Here is a 13,126-nt window from a genome sequence, read left to right as displayed (position 1 = left end):
CACATAGGCAGTAGAAAAACATTTTTCTTAGAATTTAAAAATGCATAAAATTATATGACAATGAACAGTTTAATTGTCAGGCTCCTCACCACTAGGTCTCAGTCCCAAACTCTGAGAGCTTCAAAGGCATTTTGTTGCCCAATTCCCCTTCCATTTTACCAAATATGTTTAAGAACATGGAAATAAATTTATAGAATCACACTATAAATCCAGGATCCACCTAGATTTCATCTCATCTTTTTCTTTGACATGTCTGATTTTGCCCTTCCATAAGACCCAACTCAGTGGATGGATATTATTACAGGAAGCAACTGACTTAATTAAGTTATAATAAGAGTTTATCATCATTATTTAGTCCTTTCCAACTCTTTATCAGTAACAAGTATTCCTAGTAGCATCCTATATTCCTTAGTGGTAAGAAAACATGAAAATAAATTGCAAATATGTCGTCACTGAGATGTAAGTCCAGAATGACAGCTTATATCTTTATTTTCTTTACCCTGCTAAAAAAGACTTAATGAGTGTAGATGTGGTTTTGCCAGTTTTTCTTATACTTTTCCTTACATTTACTGAAATATATAGTGTTACTTTTAAACAATCGTTTGAAAAACAATAGAGCAAGATAACTACTTACTGTAGCACTGTATTTCTCTATCATCCAGTATTAACAATTATTTCCTGCACATTTCTTTCTGATGGACTGACACACATACAAATCAACCCAGACAGTTCCATATATAAAACCTGGTACAAAACTTTTCCTAATAGAAAGAGATGCACTGTTTTCTATAGAGATATGTAATGAGAACCTCTATTGCACGAAAGCTTGGAAAGTTTGAAGGGTTTTTCCAAGCTTTAGCAGTTGGATCTATGAATAATTTCATCCTGACTTTAGCAGGAATGTTGTGCAAAGACTAGATGTAGAAAAAAAAATCTTGTCTGAGGCTGTCCTGGACTTTTATGCAAGGAGCTCGGTGGTGCACTGGCAGATTTATGTCATTTTAAAGGTTTCCGCCAGCTGAGTGCAGGGGCCAGCAGGAGCAGGGAGATGGTACCTGAGCTGAACCCTTGGCTGTCCCCTGGGAAACCTGGAGCACAGTGAGGGCAGATTTGGCAGTGCTCTCAGCTGAGCCATTTGAACCCAGCCCTGGTGCTGAAATTCAATGCTAAACATCTAAGTGAAAAAGAAAATAATTTGGGGTGAGCCACATGCCCAGTGCTGCAGTTCAATAAAGACTGCCTCCCTGAAAGCTTTACTTTCCCTTGCAGCTGCTCCACACATCTTTATTTGGCACATGCCTTAGATCTTTTAAGTGTGTACATGTCAGTTTTGTTCTTTTCATCCAGTTCTTGTTCTTCTCTTGCCTTTAACACTTCCCCTTGTCCAGTCTTTTCCCCCTCCCACCCACATCCACCAACTTCTCCCCCCGATCTCTGGCACTACAGAACCACCGCCTCAAACTGTATAAAACCCTTGGCCTCAAACCAGGGAAGACCGAAATGCAGGAAAGTAAGGATAAATTAAAGTGACAGGGTCTCAGCAGTGGAAATTAGTGCAACTCTTCTAATTGCATGTCTAGCCTGAATGATGGGATACTTAATTCTTACACATCCCAGACAATTGCTTTATACTAACATGAGCTCTGGGAAAAAGGCAGATTCCAGAGACATATGGAGCAGTAGATGGAGTGGAAAAATAAATCAGTTGTTCCAGCCACAGTGGAAAAAGCGCTTTATCTGCACTGTTAATATAAGGTGTTTCCACTGTTAAACAAAACTAGTAATGTCTCCTTCATTAATTCTTACTATGAAAATAGAGCATTAAATAATTAAGTGGCAAAGTGGGCTTTAGGTTCTATTTATTGTTGCTTGAACAAGAAATGAGCTTTGGGTGAGAAGGTTACATTCCTCTAGTTACTGGACACAGTCCTAAATGCAGGATTCTGAGAGAGACGTAGTCAGGGGAGCAGAATGCTCTACTTCACTCCTATAAGGACTGCTAATAAAAGGCTTCAAAACTAGTATGGATTCTTATATCTATTTAACCTTTTGCCCCAAGAAGCAAAGAGCATCTGGTTAAGTGGAGAGTAAAAGCACAGCTACTTTTCATTATCAGGGCTTAGAGCCAGCCTATGTGGAAGCCTGAGCTGCCAAGCCTGGGTTAAATGCTTGTTGCCTTCACTGCCTGAGGCCATCTAGCGTGTTTAGAAATGATTAAGTACTGCAGCCTAGAAAGGACCTGTCCTGAGCGTTCATCTCTGACTTCCAGCAGAAAAGAGAGCCTGGCAATGACAGAGGCAGATGGATGAGTCTCATTAGTATGGTGAAGCAGCGAACCAGACTGCCTTCACAGAGCTGTCCAAAAAAAAGCGAGCAAATTAAAATAGGAGCTGAGAAAACCAATGAGCAAGTGTATTAACTCTCTGATACCTGGATTCATCTCCAGCAGGTTAGGGCAGCTGGTTGCTCTTCCCAAGAATCTCTGATCCATAAGCAGGTGATGAGCACTTGGTAGGCATGGAAATTTCCACCTGTCCATATTTTATTTTTGCTTTTTTTTTTGGCAAGCTTTTAAAAATGTAGGATCCTTATACATACTATACCTCACACACACATACTTTGAATATTCTATAGCATGGCAAGTGCAAACTAAACATTCTGCATTTATAAGATTCCATTCATGGAATCATTATCAAAACTCAGATGGTAATTAGGTTCTGACAGAGAGTTTTGGCATACAACATGCTATGGGATTATTGCCATTCTGAACAAGGACATCTCGCTAACCACACCTTTATCTGAAACACCCTTGTACAATAAAATAGCAACTCCAGCCCTGAAATGCAGGGAGCCCCAGTACAAAAGTGGCTGTGAGGTGACTCACTGGCATCAGACCCATCACCCTGGAAGTCTTCATAGTGTGATGGACTGGCAAACCTGCAGCTATTTGAATGAGATTTTCTGCAAGACTGATGGGAAATTCTATCAATTTGTTACCCACTTTGATTTGTTTAAGTTGATTCAGGCACCATCAAACTATGAAAAGAGAAAGAAAAAGTATTTGAATAATTCAGAGTGCAATTGCAGCATGCAAGGCAGCCATTTTGCTTTGTCTTTTCATGCAAGATAAATAGTGTAGCACAGTAGAAATGTACCTAATGCCCTTCATTTTTCTTTTGATGAAATAAGCAGGACCAGAATCCACAATTTGAAAGAACTGTGAAAGAAGTCAAAGATCTAGGGCCTTCTTACTGTAAAACAGGCAGTAGAAGTGCCCCCCCAAAAATGACACCAGAACAGAGCCTTAAAAAAATGAGATTTTTATAAATAAAACTGTAGGTTACAGTGTTGGTATCAGAATCCTCAGGAGTATACTAGAGGAGGTGTTGAAGAAAAAGTTTAATTCTCCACTACAGGTCTCTGCAGTCCTTGAGGGGATGGATGAAGTCATATAAGAAAATGAATCTCACAGAAGTTTTGTTTTTCATGAAGACATAGAAAAGTAATTTCATAATTGCTGTAGAAACTGGGATATTCAGGCAGTCTTTAATATCTCTGTAGTCTACAAGGACATGATTTTCAGACATGTTAACATCTTTGTGCAGTCCCACTTACTTCCTACTCAGCACTTTTGTCTTGTGATACTTCATGTTTGCTCAGAGACTTCATTTCACCCTTGTCATCATGCCCAGGAGAGTCTCGAAAGAGAGATGCTATTTCATTTTTTTTAATTTGACTTTTTCTATTCAGAATGAAACATAAGTGCTCAAGGGGCATTAGGAGCCTGCATTTTTTAGGTCTTTTCTGAGGAGGAGGAACAAAATTACTTTTATCCTCTGGTGAAAATGAGCCATTTCAAGAAGGACTTGGAAACTGTGGCAGCTGCATCCTCCTCCCCAGCTCCTATGTAATTTTGCATTCGAAACTGGACAGGTGACCTGGCAGATCATCTTTGTTATCCCTTTATTTTCACTTAGTACCTTCTCCTCTATGCTCTCTTCTACTTGCAATTGCCAGATAGCCACTGCTCATTTGCTTGTTTTGGGCCAGGCTAGTGCCACAGTTACACAGGAGAATATTCTTCTTTCTTAATCACCTCATGAAGATGATCGTGAGATCATGAAAGGTTTATGGAAATATTTTTTGTTCATTTTGTTTTGGTTTGTTTTTTTTTTAATTTTTTTTTTTTAGCTAGTGGAGATCAATTCAATTTCCCCTCTTCAATTTCAGGTTATGTTAAGTCAGTGATTAACTTTCAGGCTTCAGGGCAGACTATAGTGGGCAGCTAATCTGAGCTGTGATATAACAAGAGTACAGACAATAGTGATTTCTTATATTTAATACTTGTTTAAACTAGAGCATTTCCTTTTCTGAAAATCTAATCTTGAATCAAAAGCTACTTGAGATGGTGAATTAACAGCAGTTCTTAATAAGTTCTTCCAGTGGTCAAATGCTTTTGATATTAGATAATTATAATTCGTTACTACTCTGAATTTATCAAGTTTTAACACTGAGCCATTCATCTGAGCGCCTAGGACATTTTGAAGGAATAGTGGCTATAGTAAATGATTTAGGCTTCAAACTGTGATTTTTCAGATGGGTGCCTGGAAGATGCAGGGCTTGGTAATAAAAGAAAGACTTTTAAATAAATTGCCTTAAAACCTAACTGCTAACAGAAAACAACCTGGGTATTTAAAGTACACTTCAACTTACATCTCTGAAAATCTCATTAGAGATATTACCTAACACTGGAAATACTAGAAAACACAGTCTCTCTCATTTTTCACAATTACATTTCTCACAAGTGCCTCAATATTGCCAAGGCAGAACAATCAGATGCCTTGTTCATACCTAAAGCCTATCATCATCCTCAAGTCAGATGTTCTCCCTTTTAGCTTCATGCAAGGTCTGAGATAAACACACCTAACTGCACTCCTCCGAAGAGCAGGCCACTTTCTTTAAGAGTCCAGACTGAGCTAAGTTACCAGGTCAGTTCCTCTTTAGAGGACTGTTCCCAGATGCAGGAAGTTATCATAAATTTTGTTTTCAGTCTGATAAGATTCCATCTTACCCTACCTGTAGCTAACTCTACACTTTTCCAGAGTGTAGGATATTCTCCTTCTAACCTTTGAAACAGTGCCATTTTGCATATAATCACTATTTGCCTTATTTGCCTTAACTTTATCACTTACAGTTCATCATAGGGCTACTGCTTTTTTTTTTTGTTTCTTTTTTTTTTTTTTTCATGGAGCATCCTCATTTTCTGCTCTTGTGGTCCTCTCATTAAAAAAAAACTTCTCCCGACTGTAAACAATATTCAGGACATTTTTTTTGGTCCCTGCCAGTACAGAAGTCTTTCTTTTTCTTTGACAAAAGCCAGTGAGGGAGTGGGCAGAATCACCGCTACAGGAGTAGGCAGTGTCATCACTGCAGGGAGCACATCTAGAGTACATACCTGGTTCCTCCACCAGAAGGAAGACTGGACATCTAAAGTACATACCTGGTTCCTCCATCCCTGCAGCTGGGTCATAAAGGAGTAGCTTTGGTGCAGAAATGGTGAAAAAAGGAGAAAGCTGTTTGTGAAACTCCCCAATGATGCAAAGGAGCATTGGGGAGGTCTGGTGCATCACCTGTCCAGTCATCACTGCTGGCATCCTGCTCTGAAGATAAGAAAAACAAACAAGACAATTGCCCTCTCAGGAATTTTGGGAACACAGCAGTTCTAAATTTGTCTTACTGATGGGCACCTCTGGCAGTGAGAAGGTGAAGGGGGAAGGAGGAAACTGGTAAATGGTAAGAGGGTTGGTGAAACTGGACTACACATACAGCTCTCACCAAGTCCTGAGGATTTCCACCCATGTGGAACCCTGTGGAAGCAGTGCAGTGAAACTGCAACCACTCCAAGAAATGCCTGACTGCACCTTGTGGGAGCACTGACAGCCCTTCACTAAGCTGGGCCCCCATATTCAGGCATGCTCATGACCAGGCCCCTGTAGACAGGCAAGTGGTGAAAGACCAGCAAAGCCAGCACCAAGCTCCCAGGGGGGCAGCTGTGATGGGGGTCTGGGCTCCTGTCATGACTAACATTTAGGGATGAGAATATGTACAACTGACTTACCAGCTCTCACACAGAAGCAAGCTGCTGACTGAAGGCTAGGGAAAAGAGATATCTCCTCCAAAACAATATTTGGCGCCAGTTATAAGAAAATGCTCATGGACAAGGGTCAGGAATTATACTGCTGCACTGACCTCTGAAAAAGAGAGAAATAGCAGTAGGTTTACATTCAGATTTAATTACACATTCCAAATTGACCGTGAAATTTTATCATTAGGTAACTAACCTCTTTTAAGTAGGAAAGGTGAATGATTGAGACTGCCTCATTGACTATTATTGCTTTACCTGGATTCCTCTGTCTCCCTAATGCATCTACTAATCCTTTAGTTTAACTCAATATGAGGAAGAATTCAGCTTTGTTCATTCCATTTGCAAAATGAGAAGATGCCAACTTTTCCCATTATAGACTGGTATTTATTTTAACTAACAACATGAAAAAGAGCACTAGAGTTAATCACTTTCAATCAATGTCAACTACATTATTAGTTAATGGGAGTTTATACTGCATATTATTTGTTTGTGAGACATTTTCTGATGTGTTACATCTAGTTAAATGCCTTATCCTTGTGTATTTTAAATAGAGAAAAAATGAAGGCTAGAATCAGTGAATTTGTAAACACTGACATACAGAATTAATTTTACTTAATCATAATGAGGACACTAGTTAGGAATGTGAAACTTACTTCTGGAAAACGTGTAGTATGCTGTATGCAGAGATAAATTTTGCTTATTAAGTATTTTGCCAGCTCATTCTGAGCAGATCATTATTCTACAATCTGATATTTAAAATTATATTTTATATATAAAAATATAATTTATCTATAAATCTAACAATTTCTATGTTTTGCGGAGATGTGCAAGTTCCTTAACTTCTTCCCCCCTGCCCCCTCTTCCCATACTCCACCTTCTGGCATGTGCATTGCATCTTCTTGTTATAGACCGATTTTTGTCGTTTGAGGATCTGCGAGAACATTCTAAACCTGAAGATTTGATTTGAAATCAGCAAACTCAAATCAGAAAAAAAGAGCACATTTTAATGAACTTGTCTATAGCCGAGTTTTGTATCTACCAACATTTCCACTTGTATTTTGATCTCATATTCCTTCTTCACTCTCATACATTTCCTTTTCCTTATCACCATCCCAGTCATGAACTAAGTGGTTCTCAGCAGTAGTAGAGTAACAAGTAGATGGAGGCTGAGTGAGAAGGGAATGAACTATACGTGGCATAAGGTCCTTTTTAAAAAAGGGCTTCCTGTTCCATTATTACTTTATACTACGACAAAGGCCTGACCTGAAAGTTAATAAAGAGAGCATGTTTACTAATTAGGCTTTATTCTCATTGGCCCATGTTAATTGCAAAATATCAATCTATCTCACTTATGAATATGCAAATGCTATGTCAGAGTGGCATAAGTTTCCAGCACACACTACTCTTGTAGCTTTAATTAGATCAAAAGTGGGTCCAGCTCAATTCAACAAGATGGGCCCTACTCTTTAATCAGGAAAATAAGTTTGTCTCCTAACAGTATCTTCTTTTGACAGTCAGCAAACACTAATTAACAGACATAGCTGTATTAATTGCATTACTCCACTGTATTCTTATCAGCTGGCTGATGTTGCCTGTTTGCTAATGCAAATAGTTGCTGCTTTGGTAAAGTCAACTTGCAAAAGTCTTTCTAATGCTAACTAGCAATCAATGCATATAAGATTTCTAAGATTTCTGTAGGGAATTCTGCATAATAGATGTATTCTGTCTTTTGAGGTAACCACGGCCATTTAGTATAATTATTCCTTAGAGCTACACCTATCATATTATCAGCTTTTTGGAGGATAAAGAACACAACTTATTTGTTTAAGAACAAAGGACTATTATCATTTCCTTTAGGAATCACTAAATCACTATGTTAAATGAAGATGTATGACCCAATGGAAAACTTGCATTTATAGTAATTATGTATTTTTTCCTTAAGATTATTTTAGCATCTTTTAAAAGGCAACTTAGTACTTTTATAAAGTACTGACTTTATAAAAGGGACAGCCCCGGAGACTGTAATCCCATGGAATGGGTTTTATAGGGACTGTGTTAGGCAAAGTCTCCCAAGGTACTGTCCATGCGTTTTGCCTTCGGCCCTTTAATTTGAGAGCCACTGGGAAGGCCAAGAGGGTAATCCAGTCTCTCTATGTTCTCTATGTTCTGAAAGCAGTTTTGTGGAAAAGACTTCAGAGGTGATTCAACCCCTCTGCTCTCATGAGATCCCACCTGGAGGACTGAGTCCAGCTCCAGGGCACATGTAAAATGGACAGGGCCCTGTTGGAGTAATTCTTCAGGAGCTCATCAAGATTATCAGAAGGATGAAGCATGTCTCCTATGGAAACAGGATGAGAGAGTTGGGGTTGTCTTGCCTGGAGAACAGAGGGTTCCAGGGAGACTTCATAGCACCTTCAATTCTTAAAGGGGGCTTACAAGGAAGATGGAGAGGGGCTTTTTACCAGGGTGTGGTAGGACAAGGGTAAATGGCTTAAAAATGAAAGAGGGTAGATTTAGATTAGGTAATAGGAAGAATTGTGAAGGTCAGTTTTGACAGTGTTTGAATAACCTGGTGTAGTGGAAGACATCCATGTCAGAGGTGTTGGAACTAAACAATCTTTAAGGTCCCTTCCAAACAAAGCAATTCTTTGATTCAGTCCTAAACTCTTTTGATTGCTGGCTTGGGTGTTGATTAAAGGAATTTTTATCAGCCAATTGGCTGCCATGAGCAAGGCTGAGACCACCCACCTCTTTCACACAGACTGCCAAGCAGCTGTCCCCAGGTTGTTAATGTTTTCTCCATACTAGCTAGCACTGTTATCCTGAGAGATGCAGTCACCTAGCAGGTGACATCTCTCTGCAGCTAGACTGAGTTCTCTCACCTTTGCCCAAACACAAAGCAGATTGTGATAAAGGGATCCTGGTAAACGTATATGGAACATACATAATTAGCCATGTTCTCATAGTCTGGGAAAAGCTAGGAACACAAGTTTTGGGCAACACCATAACTAAGATGGCCTGCACAAACATATAACTGTACTTTCTTAACAACAGTGCCTTCTTGTACCTGTCTGTGGGATGACCTAAGGTGAGAGTTCATGCACCCAGTCCAAACATGCAGGGATAATCAGCTGGAGACCACCATTACATCTAACTGAGCTGGTGTTATTTCAAGACCATAGCTCTTAACTTTGTGATGTGGAAGGCAGCAAAGTCCACAGGGCTTCCAAACCACAGGATGTCAGCTTGGTGTGAAGATACTGAAGGAAAAGCCACGTGTACACTTTGTATTGCAGCAACAATATTATTACTACCAGTGGAGTCACACCGAAGCAGAATAATGCTTATGATTTTCCCTGGTATAAGCAAGAACTAAAATGGTTTGGGGCTAGTATTCCCGAGTGGAATCTGCAAATGGAATTATTATGTATTATTTATATATTTATGGGTATACCTTCACACAGCTGACATTTTAATGAATCCCTACAGGGAAGGAGTGGAAGTGATAATGAAGCCTCCATGTCAAAGCCTCTCCTGTTTTCCAGTGAAGCTGAAATACCCCTTAATTCTCCCCCAATACTTTGTTTACCTTTCCCTTTATTTATTCTGGATTGGAAAATGAAGTTGAAAAAATATGGTCAAACACATTTAAAGTGTAAGATTAATAATCTTATGAACTATAAGGACATTTTTCAGATCTTCTAAATTTTTAAAAGAATGTTGTAAATTTAGGTGCACAAACATAAGGGAAAATCTCAGCACTGGTTCTGATTAGCTCTTTGCCATTTTTTCCTTCTGTTACGATATTTAGAGTATAGAATCATAATTTCTATAGTCAGTATGAAACCTGAGGACTGCCTCATTGCAGGAATAATTTTGTATAGGAGTGTCAGATGAGCCTCTGCTTTTGCAAAATACATTGCAAGATTCAAAGATTTTTATTTTACCACCAGCCCTTTATACATGTAAAGCTGACTGCTCGATGTGTTACACCTCCATATTATGATAGTAAATTCATTAAAGTAACTTTGCTAAACTCTATGTGATTATAAATTTCCATGCTGGAGAGTAAAAATATTTTTTCTAGGTTTCAGTTAAAACTGGCAGATCATTTCTGAAGAGAATGCTAGTGAAAAATACGTTTTTATAAGTCAGGTAGGTCTAATGGTTTAAAAACAGTTCAATTATGTAACCTTTCAGGCAGGTACTTGACGGTTGTCTGAGACAATTTGTTGGGAATAAAACATGTACCTATTGTTCTCACCATTAAAAATTTGCTTGAATTTTGAAAAATTAGAGCCTTTGAAGTAAATCTATATGTAGGTTTCATGTGTTCTGCAGATGCTCTTTGGAGAGTCTTCACAGCTAAATGTATTGCACTTTAATCCTTACTAAGACATAGCAAGAAAGCCATCCAAAACTTCTAGCCCCATGATGTTCTCAGCAAATTAGGCTAAAATACAAGCAAGAATTATGCTCTGGGTTTCAGTGTAAAAGCCAGAACAGATTGAAGAGTTAGGCACTAGCTCAGGATCCTACTTCATGCCTGCAGTAGGCAAAGAAGTAAAGAGAATCCAGGTGCTTCTGTTTTCAAACAACTGGCATGATGTACACTTGACTTATCAGTCAGTGCTGTCCGACTTTTGTTTTCAATACTGAAATAGATACCAGAGCTATCAAACTGATACCAGTTTATGTTTCTCTGGTGTGGTGACAGGGATCATCACCCAAGAATCAGTTCCTGCCTCACTGAATGACACCTCAGGCAGTCTGGAGTGAAAGTGTCAACAATGAAGCAGAGAAATCCCTACCTAAAACAACCGCTGTTCCTAGAGAGGCTGAAGCTTGGTTCCTGGTACAGAGAAAAGTGAATACAACCTGGGGTAACGGGACATGGATGCCATCTTCTGAAACTGATTTGGGATTCAGACTTTCACAATTTCTGTTTGTGCCATAGGAGAAAGTAAAGCAAAGTACTGTATTATCCTTAAAGAGAATGATCTAAATGAAATATTTCAGGCTGGTTTTCCAAGAAAATGGAGCTTCTGTCCTTCTACTTCTCCACTTTTCTGCCAGTCAGTCTACTTTATAACTTTTTAGTCTGTTAGGAAATGTAACTACAATTTGAAAGAGAAGCAGAAGTCTTAGAGACAATTAACTGCATTTTTTTATAATCTGCAGCTGGGAAGTGGAGAGAGACTCAGCATGAAAACCCCATTGAAAAGAGAGCAGGAAGAACTCGGATGTGATATGTTATGTGTCTTGGTAGTAGCCAGCTGCCCAATCTGCATATGCATGGATCCAGATTAGCCAGGGTGTGTGTTATTTCTTGCCTGACAGATGTCAGAGGGTTTACAGAGGGAGACAGAACTATTGTAGTGGGAGTGAGGGAAGGAAACGGGATACAAATCTGTAGGAAATCAAACTCAATAAGCTGTGACACTCACAGGACAACTTGTGTTCTTTTGCATATTTGGTAAGAAAAAATTCCAAGCACTATACAGTTGTATTTAACAAAATGCTTTTCACGTCCTCTGCCAACTAATAAAAACCCCAACCCTGTTCTGTAGCCTAAGATTTCTTAAAAAAGCAAATTTTGGAAATGCACACAGTAAAAATTACACTTATGGTGAGTGTCCTCAAAAGAAATGGAAGGGACAGGCTGAGGTAGGAAAGAAATTCAGGGTATATAGTCCTTTTTTCAGGGAATAGTGGGAAGGGTGGCAGGGAAACAAGACTCCTCTGGGTTAACATGGCTTGACAGCAGGAGCAAAAGGTAAAGCAAGAAGAAGACAGCATCCTGTAGTCATCTTTCAACACAGAAATGTACCCCCAAAAAATTGTAGCTATGCCTTTATCAAGTTTTCTTTTTCATTTTACAGCAACTAATCCAGGCTTTCTATATGCATGCTGTTCCCCCACTCAAACAAGGCACTGACTTTCATTTAGATGTTTTTGGGGTACATTATTTGGAGAAAAAGTAAATTCCTCCACCTCCTTCTCATCCTAACCCAGAGTTGTAGCACAAAAGCTAGCAACAGGATTAATAGGAATTGAAAAGGAAATCCATTCTGCCCCCAGCTGCAGACCTCCTTTCCCTGTCTGCATCTTCTGCCCCCACTTACATGAATGTCAGGATCTAAGTATGAACTGGTTAGGCTGCTCTCCAAACCAGTGTTGCTGCACATCCCCCAGCTTGACTGGTAGAGTCTGACCAGGCTTCTCCAAAATACTCACCAAGTTAAGTACAATTTTGTCCAGCTTGTGGTCTTTCCTGCTAACCAATCTTTTCTATTGCTTCCTTGTGTGCTCATTTAAGGCAGATTTCACTATATAATAAATACCAGCACCCTATGACCCTGCTGTCAGTGCCAGCTGTGCTTCTTCAGCCTCAGAAGACATTACAGCCACACAGTCTCTGACAGAGCAGACTCCAGTAACTGTAATTCACTGTTTGCTCCAGCCTTTTTATATATGATTTTTCTTTGCCCAAATCCAATGCAATACAGAATTCTTACAGATTCTTTGTTGAGCTTTTTCTCCTTTGGATTTAAACTGAGACTTTACCAGAGCTGTTTAAAGATTAATTGTCATACATGTATGACTGACCATCCTAGCAGATATCAGGCTATTGTTTACTCTCTTGTCATTATGTATCTATTATTACCACCTATTTCACTCTTGAAATATAGGTACACTTTAGACTTTCTCTACTCAAAAAGAAAGCTTGCCTTGTAGCTCTGTGGAAAATCATATAGTCACAAAGATAATCTTGAGTTAGCACCTCACTGGAAGTGAACACAGCAAGTACATTATTCCTTAGGTTGCAATATCCTTGGGGCAGGAACATTTTGGGATTGTTTTAACTATTATTACTTTCCATCAGGTGTTTGTCCAGGACCTATTTCCAGTGTCCTGGCTTATGGCTGAAGCTCTAAAACCTGACAGGGACCAGAGTAATTGAGAGAACTTACAGCAGTA

General features: G+C 39.2%; 1 protein-coding gene across 4 annotated transcripts in view; it reads right to left on the bottom strand.

The window, feature by feature from the left end:
* Positions 1-5,340: 5,340 nt before the first annotated feature.
* The window catches only part of LOC140683684 (uncharacterized), a 545,997-nt gene continuing 538,211 nt past the window's right edge, over positions 5,341-13,126 (bottom strand). Inside the window, exons 10-11 of one of the 4 annotated variants that reach the window (XR_012054984.1) lie at positions 6,119-6,251; positions 5,341-5,660 (exon numbers count right to left, since the gene is read on the bottom strand). The gene's annotated coding sequence lies outside the window, so the exon portion shown is untranslated. The remainder of the gene's footprint in view (positions 5,661-6,118; positions 6,252-13,126) is intronic. The other 3 variants (XR_012054985.1, XR_012054986.1, XR_012054987.1) reach the window with 3 other exon arrangements.

Source organism: Taeniopygia guttata, chromosome 3, assembly GCF_048771995.1.
Source record: "Taeniopygia guttata chromosome 3, bTaeGut7.mat, whole genome shotgun sequence".
Taxonomy (NCBI): domain Eukaryota; kingdom Metazoa; phylum Chordata; class Aves; order Passeriformes; family Estrildidae; genus Taeniopygia; species Taeniopygia guttata.
Note: the sequence above shows the minus strand (reverse complement) of the source record. Positions and strands in the feature narration are given on the sequence as shown.